General features: G+C 47.2%; 1 long non-coding RNA gene across 1 annotated transcript; it reads right to left on the reverse strand.

Annotated features, from left to right (window-relative positions):
* Positions 1 to 1187: 1187 nt before the first annotated feature.
* Positions 1188 to 1710, reverse strand: LOC122935131. The gene is made up of 3 exons (XR_006388782.1): positions 1651 to 1710; positions 1470 to 1544; positions 1188 to 1281 (listed from the first exon to the last, which is right to left on the reverse strand). It is a non-coding gene; the product is annotated as an uncharacterized LOC122935131 (long non-coding RNA).
* Positions 1711 to 8585: the final 6875 nt, after the last annotated feature.

Raw genomic sequence — 8585 nt, forward strand, 5'->3', positions numbered from 1 at the left:
TGCCCAGCATTGCACAGAGGAACTGAATAAGTTATAGAGTCTTTGCAACACACCAAAGATGGAGATGGACAGCACTGAGGACTTGGCAGCATCTGCCACAACCAGGTTAAGAGTATGACTGCTGCATGGAATGCAAAATGCTTTGCTGTTCAATTGCAAAATTCTTGCCTGAACACCCTGTTTATGGCCCATCATATTGCTGCCATTGTCATAAGACTGACCACGGCAGTCAGAAAGACTCAGGCTGTGTTTCTGCAGGTGGTCAAGTAGGACTTCAGTCAGGCCCTTACCAGTTGTTTCTTCAACATCTAAAAATCCAAAGAAATGTTCTACAATGGACACAGATGGTTCGCAATTAACAATTCTCAGAACAATGGAAAGCTGTTCCTTATGACTGACATCAGGAGTGCAATCCATAATAACAGAGTAATACTTTACTCTGTGTACTCTTCTCACAATCTCTTCCAGTACCTTTTTTCCAATTAGTGCAATTATTTCATTTTGAATAGTTCCACTCAAGTAATGCACTCTTGTCTCTTGGTTTTGTATCCTTCTTATGTGTTCAGTCATAACTGAATCGAACTGTGCCATCAGTTCAACTTTTGCCAGAAAATTCCCATTGTGCGGGTCATACAATTCACTTGTGGTCCCTCTTAAAGCCTGGTTGCGTTCTGCTAAGTGACAAATTATAGCAATCACTCTCCTTATGACACATTTCCAATGCTCAATCTCTATCTGCATCAAGCTTTGTTGTCTTCGATCTATGGTCGTATTGGTTTGCAGTCTCCTCTGCAGCTCATGCCAGTTTGTCATATTGTCACAACGACCCTTTGAATATTCGTGTAATTTTAAATGATGAGTTAGGTTCCTCCATGTACGGAAGCCACAGTTGCTTAAGGCATTATCACGCTTCCCAAAAACAGTGCAGGCAAAACAGAACACTGAGTCTGTGCTTATGGAATATAACATCCACGATCTAAGAATTTTCTCCCCATTTTTCATGCTTCTCATGTAATTCTCATTTGTGAATCTTCGAGGTGGACTCTCAGAATTTTGGGGGAATACAATGTTTTTGACTTGCACTGGTCCTTTTTTTAACAATTTGACAGCGCACACTATCAGTCAGGACTGCTGGCCACTGCGCAGGGTCATCAGCTATAATTACATTGCTTGTGGTATCTTGAGCTGTAGAGGTAACCTCAGTGTTGGGAAGTGGTGCAGACTCAATTTCTGTTCTGGATGCAGTGGCTTCCACTGTGTGAGATGCTATTGACGGTGTAGCTGGGGAAAAATAATGTTTTTATTAATATAATTCATCTGTTGTACTGTACAACAGATGAATTATATTAATAAAAACATAAATTTCTAGGTGTCAGACACTCAGTGATGCATTCTGTACAAGTTGTGTCGGACACCTAGAAATTTGACAGGCAGTACTGTATATTAAACTGTATATTACAAATTCTGACCTTGTGCTATAGAGGAGACATCAGCACTGAGAAGTGATGCATCTGTTGATGTTGAGGATGACGTTGATGGTGTAGCTGGGAAAATAATTGGAAAAAAAATCAGAAATTGGTACGTTTTACCATTTCTGTTAGCATATTGAAAGCATTAACAGCTAAGCTCAGTGAGAGAAATTCACTCTACCTTCATCAGTGGAGGTATCCTTAGGAAGAGCCTGAGGGCTGAGAAATTTAAGCAAAGCACCTTGAGGGAGAAAGAAAAGATGGTAACACTTTATAATAAAAATCATTAATAGATGGTGAATTTAATAGATGGTGAATGGTAATTTATCACTTATCACTATCTTGTTTTTTCTTATCCTCCTCTTCCTTTCTCTTCTTTCTTTTCTGGCTTCCTGAAGCATAATTCCGCTTCATGATGACTGTCGACTCCGAGGAGGTTTTTTTTTTTGCCGGCAGCCGAGATCACGTGGTTGGCTGGCTGCTGAGAGAGGAGCCCCCTTGAGGAGGGATAAAAGTGTCACTTTACTGATGCATTATGTGTGTGTGTGCGCGGCGGCGTAGTGTGAAAGAGCTCCCTGTCCTGCCCCCTTTCCTATAGAGCTCTCTCTTTCGTCCCTTAGAGCTCTGCACCGGCCCCTCTCTGTGTTCTCCTCACCCCCCTTCCCTGTGTGCCATCCACAGATCTCCCCCCTAAACAGTGCCATCCACAGATCTCCCCCTAAACAGTGCCATCCACAGATCTCCCCCTAAACAGTGCCATCCGCAGATCTCCCCCCTAAACAGTGCCATCCACAGATCTCCCCCCTAAACAGTGCCATCCACAGATCTCCCCCTAAACAATGCCATCCACTGATCCCCCTAAACAGTGCCATCCACTGATCCCCCCTCCCCTAAACAGTGCCATGATCATCATGATGGCACTGTTTGGGGGAGGGGGGATCTGTGGATGGCACTGTTTAGGGGGATCCAGTGGATGGCACTGTTTAGGGGGGGGATCTGTGGATGGCACTGTTTAGGGGGGAGATCTGTGGATGGCACTGTTTAGGGGAGGGGGGATCTGTGGATGGCACTGTAGGGAGATCTGTGTGGATGGCACTGTTTAGGGGAAGGGGGATCTGTGGATGGCACTGTTTAGGGGAAGGGGGATCTGTGGATGGCACTGTAGGGAGATCTGTGGATGGCACTGTTTAGGGAAGGGGGATCTGTGGATGGCACTGTAGGGAGATCTGTGTGGATGGCACTGTTTAGGGGAGGGAGGATCTGTGGATGGCACTGTAGGGGGATCTTGGCTGGCTGCTGAGAGAGGAGCCCCTTAACAAATCCCCAGATCCCCCCAAAACAGTGGCATCCACAGATCCCCCCTCCCCTAAACAGTGCCATGATCATCCAGTGGATGGCACTGTTTAGGGGGGATCTGTGGATGGCACTGTTTAGGGGGAGATCTGTGGTGGATGGCACTGTTTAGGGGAAGGGGGATCTGTGGATGGCACTGTTTAGGGGGGAGATCTGTGGATGGCACTGTTTAGGGGAGGGGGATCTGTGGATGGCACTGTAGGGAGATCTGTGGATGGCACTGCTGTTTAGGGGAGGGGGGATCTGTGGATGGCACTGTTTAGGGGGAGATCTGTGTGGATGGCACTGTTTAGGGGAGGGGGATCTGTGGATGGCACTGTAGGGGGATCTGTGGATGGCACTGCCATCCACAGATCCCCCTACAGTGCCATCCACAGATCCCCCTCCCCGATGCTCACAGGCAGTATTCCAGTATATAATATTTATAAACTAATCAGTAACTACTTAAACTTTAATCAAGGCTCATTGCTGAGCTCTTTACTTGGATTAAATATCCGACTCTGTCTACTAGTATCTGACTCTTCTTACTGTGTCTTAGGCTTAGTTCCAGTAACACTAACAACAGCAGGCAGTGAGTGCAGGCGGCGCTCACTCACTGACGTCATGCGCCTGCGCCGCCTAGTGGGAGGAGCAGGCGCGTGACGTCAGTAACAGTGAGTGAGCGCCGCCCCCCGCACTGCCTGCTGTTGTTACCGGAGTCCGGAGCTAAGAGCCTAAGACAAAGTAAGAGAGAGAGAGATAGCCAAATCAAAGTAAAGAGCTCAGTCAGCAATGAGCAATGATTATAAAGACAAGTTAAAGTAGTTACTGATTAGTTTAAAAATATGCTGTGTGAGCGGCGTGAGCAGCCCTGTATATTCTAACCCACAGGCAAGCGTCCCTGTCACCATGGGAACGCCTGGGGGTTAGAATATACCATCGGATTTGAGGTTTTACGATCTCACTGAGCTCATAAAACTCAGATCCGATGGTATATTCTAACCCCCAGGAACGCCTGGGGGTTAGAATGGATCTTCAGAGTTACTCTGCTTGGCTCCAGGCGGGCCAGCTCGGGGCCCCAATCAGCTCGGGGCCCCAAGCAAATGCTTGTTTTGCCTGTCTGGTAGCGACGGGCCTGTGTGTAACGTGTAGTTATTGGCGATAGTTAGTTCAGTAAGGCGCATGCAGCTAGCATAGTGTTTAGTGTAAAGCATAGCGAAAGTATTGTGTTATTATTATATAAAGGTATAAATAGGCGGAGTCATCACTAGACGGTTCTTCCTATTTATGAATATTAATTATCGATATTCGCATAATATTGGTAATTAATATTCCCCCCTTTACATTGGCGAGTCAGGCCCACTGCTTAGATTTTGAAATCTGTGTTTGGTTTTGAGGCTAGAGGTCGGTTGTCCTGTGAATTGTCAGGCAAGAGAGACGTGGTCAGCGGTCTGAACGTCTAGGAGAGACGTGGTCAGCGGTCTGAGCGTCTAGGACCTGATAATTCGGACAGGAAACGCGACTCTTCCTCACAGCACCAAGCGCAGATCAAAATCTTTAGCAGAGAATCTATAATTGTTCTGTGAATTAATATTTTGCTATTTGCTTTACACGGTCACTGCATCGCTCAAGTGATTGCGAGGGAGAAGAGGACACGTCACTGAAGGAGATCCATCTTCATTGGAGCGGAGTACAAGTCCAGCTGGTCGGGAAGAGGCGATCCGGGAAAATGGGCTTCTTCCAAGCAGCTGCGAGGACAAAGAGGTACGGCCCCAAGGAGAAGATGGACGCTCATCAAACGGTGAGTATGGACTTCCCCACACTGCAACACTTGAGCAGACACAGCACATTCAATCCCATCCTCCCCACCACATACAAGTCAGCAGAAATGCTGTGGTCCGATTTGTTGGCACAGGCTTGTAGTTATGACAAGCTTTGTGTGAACAAACGGCATGGTGTTGAACAAGGCCACTAAACGGCTTCAGATGCTAGCCAAACTCGTTCATACGTTTGAGGCTAGCATCTGTAAGCTAAAGGAAGTGGCGCTGGTGTCTCAGTCAACAGGGACAATTCCTCCAGCCGTTCACTGCCAGTGCTGTGCCAGTAATTCGGACCAGGTTTCAGCATTACGGACACAGCTGGCGGAGAATGTGCAGTCTACGGTTCACCGAGATGCGCAGGTGGCTAGGATACAGTCACAGTTAGTAGAGCTGCAGAAGCAGAAGGAGGAAATTGAGGCTAAGTTGACCCAGTCTTATACTGAGGTCAAGGCCTTCAAGGAGCAGACTGCCTCTACTAATGTGATGGTAGCCAAATTGAAGGCTCAGGTTGCTGTAAGCTCCCAGATAATGACTGGCATGCAACAGGTCATCACCAAGTTGGTGCCGGCCCTTTCTTTTCCCATAAAGTCAGGGTCGGAATATCCCAAAACTTTGCCCTATGCAGGGCAAAAAGGGGGGAGAGTAGTCTGTGACAGGTCAAATCACCAGACCAAGCCTGTCCAGACTAACAGAGATTTTTCCCTGACTTTGGGGAAAAGAAACATCGTGAAAAGTGCCTCCCTGAAGATGAAACAATTCAGGGAGTGCAGTTGCAGTGTGGACGGACCTAAGCCACACCGGGCAAACATCAAACGCTTTGCTTGTGGTGGCTTGGGTCATATAGCGAAGCACTGCAAAACACACAGGACAGAAAGCCCAATCAGGTGCTTCAATGTGTGGGAACAAAGGACACATTGCAAGGAATTGCCCTTGTGCAAGTAATTGCAATGTGTCCAGTGATGGGATTCAGGTAACAAATCGTGCAGCAGGGTCTAGTCAGTTTGGCCATAAAGGGGTTACCTCTCGGCAGCATCATCAGCTGCTGAGGGGCCAAAGTGGCCAAGCTAGGCTAGGCAACATTTGACACCCCCTGTACTATTTGTTACACCGTTTGTTCCCTATACATGTCCATGTTGTGTGTTTTTGTTGTCTGTTGTAATGTTCTTCTTGGTGTTGATGGTGGTCCTTGTCTATGAGTGTGTTCCACCAGGCTGATTTATGTAGTGTTGTAAGTCCCATCTGCTGTCTTGTTTCATTCTGTGTCCCCTTGGAGTGGAGCAGTGTTATATTGTGGATCGAGAGCGTATAGGTTCACGAGCAGATAATATCACGCGGGAAATCCTGCTGGTCGGGAGAAGGCATAAGGACCTTCTTCATGCAGCACACAAAGGATGATGTGATATTATTCTGGGCAACCAGGGTCTCGGATCGATACAGATAACACTGTTGTGCTCAAGGTTTTCGGTAGGGCTGTGTTGCGCTGGGGACTGGGGTGGACAGACAACATTGGTGTAATGTTGTGCTGCGCACTTAATTCTAGTCCGAGCAGGTAGCACAGCTCTGATAGGGATTGGACGCAGAGTGTTTGGCAGCAGAGTGTGGACTGTGTTCTTGTGTTGTGGGGTCCTGGGGAGCCAGGGCATGCCTATGCCGTTGGTTCTGCGGGCCTCCACAAGATGGGATCACAGGGGGAAGTCAGCCTGGGTACACATGAGTGGACAGAGATGCGGTGCCATCAATAACAAGATGGTGCTTTGTCCACAGAACTCCAGTTATCCTAACCTAGTAGGGTGGCCATCCTTATCTGTTGGTGCAGAGAGATGTGTAGCAGAGGACGCGATCCTCTGAAGGTAGGGTGTTCAGACACCAGTGTTGGGATAATGAGGAGTCCTGTGAGACAAAGGGCAGCCCAATACCTTTCTCTACCCATGGGTCAAAGGTATTGGTGCTGGGAATTCTTGTACATTTAACTGCACCGTTAGGGGAGAAATTCCCCTGGGAGCGCCTGGTATTTTCTTCTGCCATAGGTTTTATATGGAGTGGAAGAAAAACCCAGGAGAGGCCACGGAAGAGGCCAGCTATTCCCCCTGACACTCTTGGGAGGCTCCAGAGGATCCCACTGGATTTTGGCAACCAAGCGAACTCTGCCTAGAGGTGTTCTAGAGATGGAAGACTGTGCCACAATCCAGCGGGAGCATTATTTAAGGCTCTGGAGGAAGATTTGAAGACATTCAGGTGGAAGAGCATATCACTTGTTTCACCCAGTGAAAATTCTTCTGGTTCTGGTGATCGTCATCTACAGTCGGAGGGTCAAGGGACTTATTGACCAAAATACACCAGAACCAGACAGAACTTTACAGAACTATCCGGAGGAGGAGGCTCAGGACATAACCAAACATTGTTCCTGTAGCCAAAATTGTATGGACACACATTGTTTTCTATGAGGGTTCGGGACATATAACCTGTACTACCCTGAAACCCCATAGCACATTGTATTTATTGATTTTGTTTGTCGGTTGATTGTGTACCCATGGACACTCTAGGTGCAAATGTGTGACAGCCTATATTTGACTGTACGCATTTGCATTCTATAGTCGTTTCTCATTGACACGGGGGTCTGCGACCTACCAGTGTCTTTGGAGGTGTAGAGAGATATGCCAGGTTGCATGAGTCTCTATGGGTACACACATATAATGGAATTTGGTGTTGGGAGGGATATGACATGTATTTTGTGTGAATGGGGATAAGGTTAGGTCACGATAGGGACAGGCATCATTCATTTGCCACCTTGAACCCTGAAACGGTGAGGTTCTTAAGGGAAGGGCTGGAGGTGTAGTATGGCGGAGGTGTTCTCCGCAGTAGAATTTAGGTACTGTGACATCTCCGCTTAAGAGTCTGACCTGCCTTGTAAAGACCTATTAATCTGTCCACGGGCGAACCGCAAGATGGAAACAGACGTTGGATAGAAGAAAGTTGGGACTGAGACTGTGAGGGTGAACCCGCTCCAGATGCCTTGGAGGCGGGCCATACCTGAAGATCGGCAGAACTACCGAGAGACTGTGGGGGTGTGGTCACTCCAAAGTGGGGGCGGCCGACACCAAGAGACTGTTAAAGAAAGGCCAGTTAAAGACTGCGAGAGTGAACCCGCTCCAAATTTGGGGGGGGGGGGGGACAACACCTGAAGATCGGCAACTCCCGAGAGACTGGGTGTGTGGTATCCTAAAGATGTCAAGGAAGTTCCTGCGAGAAGAAGACGGTGTATCCTGTAGACGGAGGAGTAGGTTACAGTAAAGGGCAGGTCGGAGGAAGCTGGATGAGGGCTGTTTAAGTACCTAAAAATCAGTGGGCACTACAGTTCTTCCTGAACTTCCACCATGGATGGGGTTGAGGGGGGGGGGCAAATATATCTCAACCCGTTCCCCCAATATATTGTCGTATTATATAGTCCGACAACAGGGGGATTGTTGAGGAAGAGTTGAGACGTATGCATATATATCCATGCATGCCTGCAAACACGTGCAGACATGTATGGTATATATGTGCATACATTAACCACAGCATCATGGGACGATGTGCACAGATGTGCCCAGCATCTGCGCACAACTGCCCATGGTGATCCCCAGGGGCTCATGGTGGCCCCTGTGGGAAATATGTGCCTCCTTTAGACCGTGCCCCTTATAATATATATATGGCTGTGGCCCCTTATAACATATATATATATATATATATATATAATATACATTATGCCCCTTGTATATGTGTATATATGTTATCAGGAGGACATATATGTGTATCTGCCATGGCTCTCCCCCAGGTGTGTATATATATATATATATATATATATATATATATATGGGCCTATAACTGCCCATTTATGCCCCCAGGTTTATAATAAGTATATATGTATATAGATGCGCCCCAAGTATCTATATACATATATATATACTTAAATTTCCCCGGCGTT

Source organism: Bufo gargarizans, chromosome 4 (genome assembly GCF_014858855.1).
Source record: "Bufo gargarizans isolate SCDJY-AF-19 chromosome 4, ASM1485885v1, whole genome shotgun sequence".
NCBI lineage: Eukaryota > Metazoa > Chordata > Amphibia > Anura > Bufonidae > Bufo > Bufo gargarizans.